At 46.1% G+C, this 17,833-nt stretch overlaps 1 protein-coding gene across 2 annotated transcripts in view; it reads right to left on the bottom strand.

Annotated features, from left to right (window-relative positions):
- The window catches only part of LOC140134626 (zonadhesin-like), a 29,303-nt gene that overhangs the window by 10,886 nt on the left and 584 nt on the right, over positions 1-17,833 (bottom strand). The gene's annotated exons all lie outside the window — the stretch shown is intronic.

Below are 17,833 nucleotides of genomic sequence, written 5' to 3' on the forward strand. Positions count from 1 at the left end.
AGCTCACAGCGCTGCGGCTGCTGTTTGCTCTGGTAAGCAGGCACGATGTGAAGGAGCTGCTAGGGCTAGTGACAAAGCTACAGGAAGAGGAGACTGAAGGACAGGAGGCTACAGGAGGAGGCTGGAGGACAGGGGGCTACAGGAGGAGGATGGAGGACAGAAGGCTACAGTATGAGGAGGATGGAGGACAGAAGGCTACAAGAAGAGGAGGCTGGAGGGCAGGAGGCTACAGGAAGAGGAGACTGAAGGGCAGGAGGCTACAGGAAGAGGAGGCTGGCGGACAGGAGGCCACAGGAGGAGGCTGGAAGACAGGAGGCCACAGGAGGAGGCTGGAGGACAGGTGACTACAGGAAGAGGAGACTGGAGAACAGGAGGCCACAGGAGGAGGCTGGAGGACAGGAGGCTACAACAAGAGGAGGCTGGAGGACAGGAGGCTACAAGAAGAGGAGGCTGGAGGACAGGAGGATACAGGAGGAGGCTGGAGGACAGGAGACTACAGGAAGAGGAGACTGGAGAACAGGAGGCCACAGGAGGAGGCTGGAGGACAGGAGGCTACAACAAGAGGAGGCTGGAGGACAGGAGGCTACAAGAAGAGGAGGCTGGAGAACAGGAGGCTACAGGAGGAGGCTGGAGGACAGAAGGAGGCTGGAGGATAGGAGGCTACAGGAGGAGGCTGGAGGACTGGAGGCCACAGGAGGAGGCTGGAGGACTGGAGGCCACAGTATAATAATAATAATAATGGAACAAATTATGAGGGAACAAATAATCATCTCATTAATAAACCCTGTACTAAAACCACCCTGCTGGGACTGAATTACCTCATGTAGTGGGTGATCTTCATTACCAATATATTTGTGCACTTTCTCTACGCTGTAGTGTACTATCCCAGTCCTATAACACCAGACCCACAATTGAGGCTGATTTTCTGAATATTTTATTCAATCTTTTATTATCCCTAACCAAGATACAGTCCCCCCTGCAGCGAAGGCAAATAACACGGCACTTATAACCACTGTAGGGTAAAAAGAGCAAAGCATCACCTTATGCACATTAAAATATCGCAATCTGCGTAAAAAGAATAGTTTGCTCTGTCCCCGTCTGTGTTGTTTTTCTACTTGCTGATGCCATTTTAATTTATCATCAATTATGATGCCTAAATATTTGTAGCTTCGCTCTCTCTCCACCTCTGTGGTACCAATATATAACGGTTCACTAGAACCTGTAACCTTCAGCGAAAATTCATTTCTAGCTCCTTTGTCTTACTAACATGCAGCTGCAGGGAATTATATGGACACCGGCTTGGAAATTACCCCACCGCTTCTTTATAGACTGTGGGGGCACGAGCGCCAGCGTATGATTGCCCCGCCGCTGCCTATTCGCAGCAGCATACATCAAGAGGCGGAAGGCTATAGACGTATCGGGGCAGGAGGCTGAGCCATGTTTATTTTACGCCAGACAGTAACGCCCCGCGCTGGCCCACTCCCTCCGCACCACTGGCTACGCCCCCCCCCCCCCCATGCCCCTTCACGCCCCACTGACATGAAGGTGGCAGAGAGGGCTAAATAGTTGCAAGTGCTAGCAATACTGACGTGGCGCAGAGGTCCTGATAAATATGCCCCTGTGTCTACACCAATCCCACCAATATTTTTGTAAGAAACATTCAGTTTAGTTTTTCCTGAAGTTAGATGTGTAGATAATAAATAAAAAGGGTGCCAAAACCGTCCCCTGCAGAGCACCTATGCTACACACTGCCTAGTCCGACCATGTGTATGTGGAGGCTGGAGGAAAGGAGACCACAGTATGAGGAGGATAAAGGACAGGAGGCCACAGTATGAGGAGGCTGGAGGACAGGAGGCCACAGTATGAGGAGGGGAAAGGACAGGAGGCCACAGTATGAGGAGGGGAAAGGACAGGAGGCCACAGTATGAGGAGGCTGGGGGACAGGAGGCCACAGTATGAGGAGGATGGAGGACAGGAGGCCACAGTATGAGGAGGGGAAAGGGCAGGAGGCCACAGTATAAGGAGGGGAAAGGACAGGAGACCACAGTATGAGGAGGCTGGGGGACAGGAGGCCACAGTATGAGGAGGGGAAAGGACAGGAGGCCACAGTATGAGGAGGATGGAGGACAAGAGGCCACAGTATGAGGAGGATAAAGGACAGGAGGCCACAGTATGAGGAGGCTGGGGGACAGGAGGCCACAGTATGAGGAGGGTAAAGGACAGGAGGCCACAGTATGAGGAGGCTGGGGGACAGGAGGTCACAGTATGAGGAGGGTAAAGGACAGGAGGCCACAGTATGAGGAGGCTGGGGGACAGGAGGCCACAGTATGAGGAGGGGAAAGGACAGGAGGCCACAGTATGAGGAGGATGGAGGACAGGAGGCCACAGTATGAGGAGGGTAAAGAACAGGAGGCCACAGTATTAGGATAACAACGTGGAACCGGCACAACACGAATCACTTCACAGGGGTAAGGTGCCAAATTCTTCTTCTTTATTGGTTAAAAGTCACACAACATGAGGAGACAAATCGGTTGACGCGTTTCGACGGTTCCCCGTCTTAATCTTAACCTGTCTGTTGTAAAAACACGCTCACCTTTATGGAGGATCGGCTGAATGAATAGGAGAGGGGAACGCCCTCTTTCCTGTGTGGTTGCCCGGATCGAGCCGCGCCCCCGTGATCACATGACAAATCACATGATCGGGAGCGAAGCTCGGCAACGGGACAACCACAGAGCTATACAATGCTCGGACATCGGGCCGCGTCTCCAATACCTCGCGATCCGCTAATATCGGGTCAACGAGATCGGAAGAGCAATCCGAAATCCAAAATAACAGGTGAGTATGTACTTTAAAAGAAAACAATTATAGAATAAAAATTGTCACAGCTTGTTACACGAATGTATATATACTAGCTAGACATACGATTTGTCGTACTAGGGAACTAGAGAAGTAAATTCCTATAGACTATAAAAGTGCTGTACTAGCACTATCAAAGTGCTGCGTCACTTGTTGCATGAGCCAAAAACTGAGGAAAACTTATGTCACAAGGTTGTTGCACATACCTAAACCATTTGAACAATTATAAACATTATGGAAGAGGCAACAGAGTAAGTATAGAATCCTATGTACCAACTGCTACAGCAACGAAAATAAAGAAAGGGGTTATAATTTCTCTTAATATGTCAATATAATGTCCTGTCTCTTGTTCATACCATGTGGTACTCTGCTCTCCAAAACAAAAATCCAATAGCTCTCCCTATTCAATAATTTTCTCTTCATATTACCGCCCCTAATTGGAAGTGTGACCTTTTCAAAGCCCGTCCATGTGAAGTGACAAGTGGATTTGCCATGTATCTCTCTAAAGTGTCTTGACGCTGCTGAGATGCCAACTGATTCATTGGTGATGTCTGACAGATGTCTACGGATCCTGGTTTTTAGAGGACCCGTAGTGTGTCCTATATATTGTATCTTACACATATTACATTTGATAGAGTAAATGGCATTGTTGGTGTTACAGTTAAGGTATGACTGAATGGGGTAGCTTTTATCAGTACTGCAAGATTTTATATTGGTGTCTACTGTAATGTACCCACAGGCCTTACATAATGTGTGTCCACATTTGTAGCAACCCTTGGTGTTTAACCAAGTCTTATTGATTTTTTGGCTTTTAAATAAACTTGGTGAAACGACACTACCTATCGTGGGAGCTCTCTTAGCCACACATTTGACACCGTCGTTTAATAAAACATGGAGAGTTGGATCTTGTAGTAGAATCGGGACATATTTTTGAACTATTCTAGTAATATCCCTAAATTGTTTGCTGTATGTTGTGGAAAAGATTATAGGGGACTTTTTCTTCTCTATAGCATTACTGTCCCTTGTTTCTCTCTGTTCCAATTTATCTGTTAGTAAATCTTCCTGTTTCAAGCTATGTACTCTGTTTATAGCCTTTTCTACTGTTACATTACGATATCCTCTCTGATTGAGTCTGCCTTTAAGATTCTTTATCTCTTTCTCAAAGTCACCATCGTCGGAGCAGTTTCTTCTGAGACGTATTAGTTCTCCATAAGGTATATTTTGTGTAACATGGGGAGGATGACATGAGGATGCTAATAGGGTGGTATTCCTTGACATTTCTTTCCTATAGGGCACCACCCTAACCCTATTGTATTCTCCAATTAGGGTAACATCCAAAAACGGGATTGAATTCCCTCCAAACATGGATGTGAACTTTAGGTTCATTGGGTTGTCATTAAGATAGTTGACAAATTCTGTAAACACAAATTCTGTACCCCTCCAAACCCACACCAGGTCGTCTATGTAACGGCCAAACCAAACTATAGACTCCCGGTGCGGGTTGGAGGGCGAAAAAATGTATGTCTCCTCCCATTGTGACATATAAATATTGGCAAGGGAGGGGGAAAATTTTGCCCCCATTGGGGCCCCCTCCACTTGCAAATAATAAGTGCCATCAAAAAAGAAAAAGTTGTTTTGGAGTAAGAATCCGGTAGTAAGAATTAAATATTCTTTTAAAGCTGTACTGTATGTACTGTACCTATCCAGATGTCTCCGCAAAAAGAAAAGACCTAATTCGTGCGGAATAGAAGAATATAAGGCAGTGACGTCACAAGATGCCCATTTGAAATCCTCCTGCCATTCGAAATTTTTCATAATTCTTAACAAATGCTTGGTGTCTCGTAAAAAAGAGGGAGTGACCCTAGTAATTGGCTGGAGGAAATGATCCAACCATTCACCCAGTCTCTCACCCACTCCCCCTATCCCCGCCACTATAGGTCTTAAAGGTGGCGGAAAAAGGTTCTTGTGAACTTTGGGGAGTGAATGAAAGACTGGAGTGATGGGGTCTGTGACGTATAAATAGTCTTTCTCTCTTTGTGTAATAACACCCAGTGTAACACCTTCCTCTAGTATTTTTAGTAGTTGTTTCTGAACTGTGTTCGTGGGATTGGATTCCAAGGTCCGATACGTATTACTATCTTTTAATATGTTCTCATTGAGAATCTTATAGAGGGCGGCATCCATCACCACTATGGCCCCCCCCTTATCTGCAGACCTAATAATTAGATCTGGGTCCTCCTTAAGTTGTTTTAGAGCCTCCCTTTCCCCTTTTGATAAATTCTGACGTGTATGATGTGAACAATTATCCCTCATTTTTTTATGTAATGCTACCAATTCCTTCTCAACTATGTCCTGAAAATGATCTAAAACAGGAACTCGGGAGTTGATAGGATAAAAATCCATATTTTTGGTACAGAATTCATTATTGACACAATCATTACTCTCTCCTTGCCCACATTCTAATAACCTTAATGTCAATACATTATCCTGTTCTTGAAATTTACTCATAATGCCGTCTGTTCTCATAAGATCTGCTATGTATTCATTGTGGCTATTAGAAGTGGAAGTGGAACTCCCAATACTGTCTGCTTCCACTCTATCTGATACATTAACATCATTAAAATGTTTTTTCACCGTGATATTACGAGCTAATTTATTGATATCCAAAAGTGTGTTAAATAAGTTAAAGTCCACTGTGGGAGAAAATTTTAAACCTTTTGTTAATACTCTAATCTGGTTATCAGACAATATTCTACTAGAGAGATTGATGACTGGTTCCATTAGGTGTTCTTCTTGGCCCGAGTTTTCACTCCTGGATCTCTTGTGTTTGCGACCTGCCCGTCTAACCCGTTTTTTGACGGTTTATTCGATTGCTTTTGGTTCTCTCCTGGTTTTGACTTCTGCACTGTATCTTTATTTTTGCGTCTCGCCCCCGTTCGCTCTTCCTCCACTTGTGAAGACATCTGGTTCGAAACAACACTGTCTCTGGATTCCTCTGTGTCCGAAAAACTGACTCTGGAGTTGTAGTATCTCTTATTGCCCCTTTTATTCCGCTTCTTCAGAATGGATTTGGGGGTACTTGTGTTGGTGTATGTACCTTGTTCCCGTCGTTTCCATACATAAACCTCATCGTTCTGGTAATCAATAACATCACGTTCAAATTTCTTTCTTTTAATTGCGGTGATGTTATCTTCCATCGCTTTGACTTTTTCAGCCACAATGGATGTCTGTTGCATGTACATTGACTCCGGCAACTCCTTTTGTAGTGAGTCTCTTATGCCATTGATTTCTGCTTTGATGTCCATCAACAATGTTTGTTCTTGTTCAATTATTAATCGCATCAATTTCATTGAGCATTCACTTAAGGCTTCATGCCAATTCTTTAGAAAGGTCTTAGAGTACTCGGTAGTGGGTATCTTTTTAATTCTCAACCCTCTGGGTATCATGTTTTTTTCTACATAAGAACTCAAAGTTTCAGAGTCCCACCATATACGAGCCTCTTTTTCACACAGTTTCAATAGTTTGTCCCATAGTACAAAATCACTAGACATAGAGTCAGAGTTTGCGGAGCCTATATTGAAAATAGCTGCTGCTCGGTTTCTCCTAGTATCATCTTCGGAAATATTCGTGCTTCCGGACTCTATGTCTGACTCCTCTAGTTGTGACATGTTGTTAAAAATATCAATTTAAGGTCTAGGATTTACGGGGAGACTACGGCTTCTGGCTATGTATAGACACAGATAAAAAATATGTATTACAACCTCCACTAAGAGTAGCAAAGGGTAACAAAATAAAGCCGGCTCACCCAACCTTCAGACCTTCTTGGCCGTACTCTCACTGTGGCGGTGTCCTGGTGCTCGGCAAAGGCAAACCATAGCCATGTAGCATAAGTGAAAACAACGTGGAACCGGCACAACACGAATCACTTCACAGGGGTAAGGTGCCAAATTCTTCTTCTTTATTGGTTAAAAGTCACACAACATGAGGAGACAAATCGGTTGACGCGTTTCGACGGTTCCCCGTCTTAATCTTAACCTGTCTGTTGTAAAAACACGCTCACCTTTATGGAGGATCGGCTGAATGAATAGGAGAGGGGAACGCCCTCTTTCCTGTGTGGTTGCCCGGATCGAGCCGCGCCCCCGTTGACCCGATATTAGCGGATCGCGAGGTATTGGAGACGCGGCCCGATGTCCGAGCATTGTATAGCTCTGTGGTTGTCCCGTTGCCGAGCTTCGCTCCCGATCATGTGATTTGTCATGTGATCACGGGGGCGCGGCTCGATCCGGGCAACCACACAGGAAAGAGGGCGTTCCCCTCTCCTATTCATTCAGCCGATCCTCCATAAAGGTGAGCGTGTTTTTACAACAGACAGGTTAAGATTAAGACGGGGAACCGTCGAAACGCGTCAACCGATTTGTCTCCTCATGTTGTGTGACTTTTAACCAATAAAGAAGAAGAATTTGGCACCTTACCCCTGTGAAGTGATTCGTGTTGTGCCGGTTCCACGTTGTTTTCACTTATGCTACATGGCTATGGTTTGCCTTTGCCGAGCACCAGGACACCGCCACAGTGAGAGTACGGCCAAGAAGGTCTGAAGGTTGGGTGAGCCGGCTTTATTTTGTTACCCTTTGCTACTCTTAGTGGAGGTTGTAATACATATTTTTTATCTGTGTCTATACATAGCCAGAAGCCGTAGTCTCCCCGTAAATCCTAGACCTTAAATTGATATTTTTAACAACATGTCACAACTAGAGGAGTCAGACATAGAGTCCGGAAGCACGAATATTTCCGAAGATGATACTAGGAGAAACCGAGCAGCAGCTATTTTCAATATAGGCTCCGCAAACTCTGACTCTATGTCTAGTGATTTTGTACTATGGGACAAACTATTGAAACTGTGTGAAAAAGAGGCTCGTATATGGTGGGACTCTGAAACTTTGAGTTCTTATGTAGAAAAAAACATGATACCCAGAGGGTTGAGAATTAAAAAGATACCCACTACCGAGTACTCTAAGACCTTTCTAAAGAATTGGCATGAAGCCTTAAGTGAATGCTCAATGAAATTGATGCGATTAATAATTGAACAAGAACAAACATTGTTGATGGACATCAAAGCAGAAATCAATGGCATAAGAGACTCACTACAAAAGGAGTTGCCGGAGTCAATGTACATGCAACAGACATCCATTGTGGCTGAAAAAGTCAAAGCGATGGAAGATAACATCACCGCAATTAAAAGAAAGAAATTTGAACGTGATGTTATTGATTACCAGAACGATGAGGTTTATGTATGGAAACGACGGGAACAAGGTACATACACCAACACAAGTACCCCCAAATCCATTCTGAAGAAGCGGAATAAAAGGGGCAATAAGAGATACTACAACTCCAGAGTCAGTTTTTCGGACACAGAGGAATCCAGAGACAGTGTTGTTTCGAACCAGATGTCTTCACAAGTGGAGGAAGAGCGAACGGGGGCGAGACGCAAAAATAAAGATACAGTGCAGAAGTCAAAACCAGGAGAGAACCAAAAGCAATCGAATAAACCGTCAAAAAACGGGTTAGACGGGCAGGTCGCAAACACAAGAGATCCAGGAGTGAAAACTCGGGCCAAGAAGAACACCTAATGGAACCAGTCATCAATCTCTCTAGTAGAATATTGTCTGATAACCAGATTAGAGTATTAACAAAAGGTTTAAAATTTTCTCCCACAGTGGACTTTAACTTATTTAACACACTTTTGGATATCAATAAATTAGCTCGTAATATCACGGTGAAAAAACATTTTAATGATGTTAATGTATCAGATAGAGTGGAAGCAGACAGTATTGGGAGTTCCACTTCCACTTCTAATAGCCACAATGAATACATAGCAGATCTTATGAGAACAGACGGCATTATGAGTAAATTTCAAGAACAGGATAATGTATTGACATTAAGGTTATTAGAATGTGGGCAAGGAGAGAGTAATGATTGTGTCAATAATGAATTCTGTACCAAAAATATGGATTTTTATCCTATCAACTCCCGAGTTCCTGTTTTAGATCATTTTCAGGACATAGTTGAGAAGGAATTGGTAGCATTACATAAAAAAATGAGGGATAATTGTTCACATCATACACGTCAGAATTTATCAAAAGGGGAAAGGGAGGCTCTAAAACAACTTAAGGAGGACCCAGATCTAATTATTAGGTCTGCAGATAAGGGGGGGGCCATAGTGGTGATGGATGCCGCCCTCTATAAGATTCTCAATGAGAACATATTAAAAGATAGTAATACGTATCGGACCTTGGAATCCAATCCCACGAACACAGTTCAGAAACAACTACTAAAAATACTAGAGGAAGGTGTTACACTGGGTGTTATTACACAAAGAGAGAAAGACTATTTATACGTCACAGACCCCATCACTCCAGTCTTTCATTCACTCCCCAAAGTTCACAAGAACCTTTTTCCGCCACCTTTAAGACCTATAGTGGCGGGGATAGGGGGAGTGGGTGAGAGACTGGGTGAATGGTTGGATCATTTCCTCCAGCCAATTACTAGGGTCACTCCCTCTTTTTTACGAGACACCAAGCATTTGTTAAGAATTATGAAAAATTTCGAATGGCAGGAGGATTTCAAATGGGCATCTTGTGACGTCACTGCCTTATATTCTTCTATTCCGCACGAATTAGGTCTTTTCTTTTTGCGGAGACATCTGGATAGGTACAGTACATACAGTACAGCTTTAAAAGAATATTTAATTCTTACTACCGGATTCTTACTCCAAAACAACTTTTTCTTTTTTGATGGCACTTATTATTTGCAAGTGGAGGGGGCCCCAATGGGGGCAAAATTTTCCCCCTCCCTTGCCAATATTTATATGTCACAATGGGAGGAGACATACATTTTTTCGCCCTCCAACCCGCACCGGGAGTCTATAGTTTGGTTTGGCCGTTACATAGACGACCTGGTGTGGGTTTGGAGGGGTACAGAATTTGTGTTTACAGAATTTGTCAACTATCTTAATGACAACCCAATGAACCTAAAGTTCACATCCATGTTTGGAGGGAATTCAATCCCGTTTTTGGATGTTACCCTAATTGGAGAATACAATAGGGTTAGGGTGGTGCCCTATAGGAAAGAAATGTCAAGGAATACCACCCTATTAGCATCCTCATGTCATCCTCCCCATGTTACACAAAATATACCTTATGGAGAACTAATACGTCTCAGAAGAAACTGCTCCGACGATGGTGACTTTGAGAAAGAGATAAAGAATCTTAAAGGCAGACTCAATCAGAGAGGATATCGTAATGTAACAGTAGAAAAGGCTATAAACAGAGTACATAGCTTGAAACAGGAAGATTTACTAACAGATAAATTGGAACAGAGAGAAACAAGGGACAGTAATGCTATAGAGAAGAAAAAGTCCCCTATAATCTTTTCCACAACATACAGCAAACAATTTAGGGATATTACTAGAATAGTTCAAAAATATGTCCCGATTCTACTACAAGATCCAACTCTCCATGTTTTATTAAACGACGGTGTCAAATGTGTGGCTAAGAGAGCTCCCACGATAGGTAGTGTCGTTTCACCAAGTTTATTTAAAAGCCAAAAAATCAATAAGACTTGGTTAAACACCAAGGGTTGCTACAAATGTGGACACACATTATGTAAGGCCTGTGGGTACATTACAGTAGACACCAATATAAAATCTTGCAGTACTGATAAAAGCTACCCCATTCAGTCATACCTTAACTGTAACACCAACAATGCCATTTACTCTATCAAATGTAATATGTGTAAGATACAATATATAGGACACACTACGGGTCCTCTAAAAACCAGGATCCGTAGACATCTGTCAGACATCACCAATGAATCAGTTGGCATCTCAGCAGCGTCAAGACACTTTAGAGAGATACATGGCAAATCCACTTGTCACTTCACATGGACGGGCTTTGAAAAGGTCACACTTCCAATTAGGGGCGGTAATATGAAGAGAAAATTATTGAATAGGGAGAGCTATTGGATTTTTGTTTTGGAGAGCAGAGTACCACATGGTATGAACAAGAGACAGGACATTATATTGACATATTAAGAGAAATTATAACCCCTTTCTTTATTTTCGTTGCTGTAGCAGTTGGTACATAGGATTCTATACTTACTCTGTTGCCTCTTCCATAATGTTTATAATTGTTCAAATGGTTTAGGTATGTGCAACAACCTTGTGACATAAGTTTTCCTCAGTTTTTGGCTCATGCAACAAGTGACGCAGCACTTTGATAGTGCTAGTACAGCACTTTTATAGTCTATAGGAATTTACTTCTCTAGTTCCCTAGTACGACAAATCGTATGTCTAGCTAGTATATATACATTCGTGTAACAAGCTGTGACAATTTTTATTCTATAATTGTTTTCTTTTAAAGTACATACTCACCTGTTATTTTGGATTTCGGATTGCTCTTCCGATCTCGTTGACCCGATATTAGCGGATCGCGAGGTATTGGAGACGCGGCCCGATGTCCGAGCATTGTATAGCTCTGTGGTTGTCCCGTTGCCGAGCTTCGCTCCCGATCATGTGATTTGTCATGTGATCACGGGGGCGCGGCTCGATCCGGGCAACCACACAGGAAAGAGGGCGTTCCCCTCTCCTATTCATTCAGCCGATCCTCCATAAAGGTGAGCTTGTTTTTACAACAGACAGGTTAAGATTAAGACGGGGAACCGTCGAAACGCGTCAACCGATTTGTCTCCTCATGTTGTGTGACTTTTAACCAATAAAGAAGAAGAATTTGGCACCTTACCCCTGTGAAGTGATTCGTGTTGTGCCGGTTCCACGTTGTTTTCACTTATGCTACATGGCTATGGTTTGCCTTTGCCGAGCACCAGGACACCGCCACAGTGAGAGTACGGCCAAGAAGGTCTGAAGGTTGGGTGAGCCGGCTTTATTTTGTTACCCTTTGCTACTCTTAGTGGAGGTTGTAATACATATTTTTTATCACAGTATGAGGATGGTAAAGGATAGGAGGCCACAATAGGAGGATAAAGGACAGGAGGCCACAGTATGAGGAGGATAAAGGACAGGAGGCCACAGTATGAGGAGGGTAAAGGACAGGAGGCCACAGTATGAGGAGGGTAAAGAACAGGAGGCCACAGTATGAGGATGGTAAAGGATAGGAGGCCACAATAGGAGGATAAAGGACAGGAGGCCACAGTATGAGGAGGGTAAAGGACAGGAGGCCACAGTATGAGGAGGATGGAGGACAGGAGGCCACAGTATGAGGAGGATGGAGGACAGGAGGCCACAGTATGAGAAGGATGGAGGACAGGAGGCCACAGTATGAGGAGGATAAAGGACAGGAGGCCACAGTATGAGGAGGATGGAGGACAGGAGGCCACAGTATGAGGAGAATGGAGGACAGGAGGCCACAGTATGAGGAGGATGGAGGACAGGAGGCCACAGTATGAGGAGGATGGAGGACAGGAGGCCACAGTATGAGGAGGATGGAGGACAGGAGGCCACAGTATGAGGAGGATAAAGGACAGGAGGCCACAGTATGAGCAGGGTAAAGGACAGGAGGCCACAGTATGAGGAGGGTAAAGGATAGGAGGCCACAATAGGAGGATAAAGCACAGGAGGCCACAGTATGAGGAGGGTAAAGGACAGGAGGCCATAGTATGAGGAGGAAGGAGGACAGGAGGCCACAGTATGAGGAGGATGGAGGACAGGAGGCCACAGTATGAGAAGGATAAAGGACAGGAGGCCACAGTATGAGGAGGATGGAGGACAAGAGGCCACAGTATGAGGAGGATGGAGGACAGGAGGCCACAGTATGAGGAGGATAAAGGACAGGAGGCCACAGTATGAGGAGGGTAAGGGACAGGAGGCCACAGTATGAGGAGGGTAAAGGACAGGAGGCCACAGTATGAGCAGGGTAAAGAACAGGAGGCCACAGTATGAGGATGGTAAAGGATAGGAGGCCACAATAGGAGGATAAAGGACAGGAGGCCACAGTATGAGGAGGGTAAAGGACAGAAGGCCACAGTATGAGGAGGATGGAGGACAGGAGGCCACAGTATGAGGAGGATGGAGGACAGGAGGCCACAGTATGAGGAGGATGGAGGACAGGAGGCCACAGTATGAGGAGGATGGAGGACAGGAGGCCACAGTATGAGGAGGATAAAGGACAGGAGGCCACAGTATGAGGAGGATGGAGGACAGGAGGCCACAGTATGAGGAGGATGGAGGACAGGAGGCCACAGTATGATGAGGATGGAGGACAGGAGGCCACAGTATGAGGAGGATGGAGGACAGCAGGCCACAGTATGAGGAGGATAAAGGACAGGAGGCCACAGTATGAGGAGGGTAAAGGACAGGAGGCCTCAGTATGAGCAGGCTAAAGGACAGGAGACCACAGTATGAGGAGGGTAAAGGATAGGAGGCCACAATAGGAGGATAAAGGACAGGAGGCCACAGTATGAGGAGGGTAAAGGACAGGAGGCCACAGTATGAGGAGGATGGAGGACAGGAGGCCACAGTATGAGGAGGATGGAGGACAGGAGGCCACAGTATGAGGAGGATGGAGGACAGGAGGCCACAGTATGAGGAGGATAAAGGACAGGAGGCCACAGTATGAGGAGGATGGAGGACAGGAGGCCACCGTATGAGGAGGATGGAGGACAGGAGGCCACAGTATGAGGAGGGTAAGGGACAGGAGGCCACAGTATGAGGAGGGTAAAGGACAGGAGGCCACAGTATGAGCAGGGTAAAGAACAGGAGGCCACAGTATGAGGATGGTAAAGGATAGGAGGCCACAATAGGAGGATAAAGGACAGGAGGCCACAGTATGAGGAGGGTAAAGGACAGAAGGCCACAGTATGAGGAGGATGGAGGACAGGAGGCCACAGTATGAGGAGGATGGAGGACAGGAGGCCACAGTATGAGGAGGATGGAGGACAGGAGGCCACAGTATGAGGAGGATGGAGGACAGGAGGCCACAGTATGAGGAGGATAAAGGACAGGAGGCCACAGTATGAGGAGGATGGAGGACAGGAGGCCACAGTATGAGGAGGATGGAGGACAGGAGGCCACAGTATGATGAGGATGGAGGACAGGAGGCCACAGTATGAGGAGGATGGAGGACAGCAGGCCACAGTATGAGGAGGATAAAGGACAGGAGGCCACAGTATGAGGAGGGTAAAGGACAGGAGGCCTCAGTATGAGCAGGCTAAAGGACAGGAGACCACAGTATGAGGAGGGTAAAGGATAGGAGGCCACAATAGGAGGATAAAGGACAGGAGGCCACAGTATGAGGAGGGTAAAGGACAGGAGGCCACAGTATGAGGAGGATGGAGGACAGGAGGCCACAGTATGAGGAGGATGGAGGACAGGAGGCCACAGTATGAGGAGGATGGAGGACAGGAGGCCACAGTATGAGGAGGATAAAGGACAGGAGGCCACAGTATGAGGAGGATGGAGGACAGGAGGCCACCGTATGAGGAGGATGGAGGACAGGAGGCCACAGTATGAGGAGGATAAAGGACAGGAGGCCACAGTATGAGGAGGGTAAAGGACAGGAGGCCACAGTATGAGGAGGCTAAAGGACAAGAGGCCACAGTATGAGCAGGGTAAAGGACAGGAGGCCACAGTATGAGGAGGGTAAAGGATAGGAGGCCACAATAAGAGGATAAAGGACAGGAGGCCACAGTATGAGGAAGGTAAAGGACATGAGGCCACAGTATGAGGAGGCTAAAGGACAGGAGGCCACAGTATGAGGAGGGTAAAGGACAGGAGGCCACAGTATGAGGAGGGTAAAGGACAGGAGGCCACAGTATGAGGAGGGTAAAGGACAGGAGGCCACAGTATGAGGAGGTTAAAGGACAGGAGGCCACAGTATGAGGTGGATGGAGGACAGGAGGCCACAGTATGAGGAGGATGGAGGACAGGAGGCCACAGTATGAGGAGGATAGAGGACAGGAGGCCACAGTATGAGGAGGATGGAGGACGGGAGGCCACAATATGAGGAGGATGGAGGGCTGGAGGCCACAGTATAAGGAGGATGGAGGACAGGAGGCCAACATATGAGGAGGATGGAGGACAGGAGGCCAGAGTATGAGGAGGATGGAGGACAGGAGGCCACAGTATGAGGAGAATGGAGGACAGGAGGCCACAGTATGACGAGGATGGAGGACAGGAGGCCACAGTATAAGGAGGATGGAGGATAGGAAGCCACAATATGAGGAGGATGGAGGACAGGAGGACAAAGCATGAGGAGGATGGAGGACAGGAGGCCACAATATGAGGAGGATGGAGGACAGGAGGCCACAATATGAGGAGGATGGAGGAAAGGAGGCCACAGTATAAGGAGGATGGAGGACAGGAGGCCACAATGTGAGGAGTATGGAGGACAGGAGGCCACAGCATGAGGAGGATGGAGGACAGGAGGCCACAATATGAAGACAATGGAGGACAAGAGGCCACAGCATGAGGAGGATGGAGGACAGGAGGCCACAATATGAGGATGATGGAGGACAGGAGGTCACAGTATGAGGAGGATGGAGAACAGAAGTACACAGTATGAGGAGGTTGGAGGACAGGAGGCCACAGTATGAGGAGGTTGGAGGACAGGAGGCCATAGTATGAGGAGGCTGGAGGACAGGAGGCCACAGTATGAGGAGGATGGAGGTCAGGAGGTCACAGTATGAGGAGGATGGAGGACAGAAGGCCATAATATGAGGAGGCTGGAGGACAGGAGGCCACAGTATGAGGAGGATCGAGGACAGGAGGTCACAGTATGAGGAGGATGGAGGACAGGAGGCCATAATATGAGGAGGCTGGAGGACAGGAGGCCACAGTATGAGGAGGATGGAGGACAGGAGGCCACAGTATGAGGAGGCTGGAGGACAGGAGGCCACAGGAGGAGGCTGGAGGACAGGAGGCCACAGGAGGAGGCTGGAGGACAGGAGGCTACAGTAGGAGGAGGATGGAGGACAGGAGGCCACAGGAGGAGGCTGGAGGACAGGAGGCTACAGTAGGAGGAGGATGGAGGACAGGAGGCCACAGGAGGAGGCTGGAGGACAGGAGGCCACAGTATGAGGAGGATGGAGGACAGGAGGCCACAGGAGGAGGCTGGAGGACAGGAGGCCACAGGAGGAGGCTGGAGGACAGGAGGCTACAGTAGGAGGATGGAGGACAGGAGGCCACAGGATAAGGGGAATCACATGGATAGGGTAGCCAAAAAACGGGTTGGTGCACGATGCGCTGCCTGTAATTAAGTTAGATTTAGTTAGATGTAGTTAAGTTAGATTTCTTTTGTTGAAAGTTTAATCATATAGATAATGGACTATATGTTTTGGGGGTGGACCACCTCCTTTATCACGTCTGTAAGTGGTACTTTGGATGAGTTTGCTAGGGGCCGGCAGGGAGCAATATCAGATGCAGGCTAGCTCTGCAAGAAACAGTTGAGCTGGAGTGGCAGGTCTGTACAGCCTGCTGCGTGTGGCCCTCCATATTTTTGTATTCTGTGTTTGTTAGTTTGTATATATATATAAACCTATGATGATATCTGTATGGGGTGGAGTGTGTTTATGTTCATTTATGTTAATTGATTTCTTTGTGGGTGTGTCTTGTCTTTTAGGTTGGGTGCAGCTCATGGTATTTAGTGTTTATTTTGGTGTGTAATAAGTTATTGTTATCTCTAGGTGTTTTTGCTAAGTGTGAATGGGGCTGGACCAGCAGGTGAGTTATTGTATATACAGGCAGTCCCCGGGTTATGTACAAGATCGGTTCTGAAGGTTTGTTCTTAAGTTGAATTTGTATGTAAGTCGGGACTGTATATTTTATAATTGTAACCCCAGACACAATTTTTTTGGTCTTTGTGACAAATGGATTTTAAAAATGTTGGGTTCTCATAAGAACCAGGATTAACATTAAAGCTTCATTACAGACACCTGTGATAACTTATAGTTGACCATTGTAGCGTAAGGATAACGTACAGTAAATTACCAACATCCAGAGGTCCGTTTGTAACTAGGGGTTGTCTGTAAGTCGGGTGTTCTTAAGTAGAGGACCACCTGTAGTTTGTATATATTGGGGGTCATTTACTAAGGACCCGATTCGCGTTTTCCCAACGTGTTACCCGAATATTTCCGATTTGCGCCGATTCTCCCTGAATTGCCCCGGGATTTTGGGGCACGCGATCGGATTGTGGCGCATCGGCGCCGGCATGCACGCGACGGAAATCGGGGGGCGTGGCCGAACGAAAACCCGTCGGATTCGCAAAAAACGCCGCTTTTAAAAAAAATATCTGTTGCACAGCTTACACTTACCTTCACTCAGCCCGGCTCGGTGAACTCCATCGCGTTCCGATGCTTTTCAGCGCAGCAGCGCCACCTGGTGGACGGCGGTGGAACTACCTTAATAAATCCCGGCCGGACTCGAATTCAGCGCAGAGAACGCGCCGCTGGATCGCGAATGGACTGGGTAGGTAAATCTGCCCCATTGTATATTATGTTTGGTTTATGTTATGCATTGTTGTTATGTTTTCTATTTTCAATTTTAATAACAGATCTACAGAATGTAACTCAGGTATGTAATGTACTGTCATGTAGACTCCCAATGTCTCACTAGTAAGATGTCTTTTAGACACTGTTCTTGTCTTTCGCATTGTTATCCTTCCTCTTGTGAGTTCGCCAAGATAAAGCTGAGACTGTATTTACATCTTACATTTAGAACAGTTGCTTCTCATTCTCTGCAGCCTCTTCTATATCTGTACTATCTACCATAGGTGATTTTTACAGTTCTACTCCAGAGACCTGTTTGATCAGTGATTATAAATCTGCACATTCCGCTTCCATTTATGATCCACATTCTATCAGCTATAGCACAGTTTGTCTTGGTGCAAACATCCCTTAGACTAGAGCAAATGACAGTCCAAGAATATATAGAAGACAACAATTAAGCATAAGTTATACACAAGGAAATAGT

Source organism: Engystomops pustulosus, chromosome 6 (assembly GCF_040894005.1).
Source record: "Engystomops pustulosus chromosome 6, aEngPut4.maternal, whole genome shotgun sequence".
Classification (NCBI taxonomy): Eukaryota; Metazoa; Chordata; class Amphibia; order Anura; family Leptodactylidae; genus Engystomops; species Engystomops pustulosus.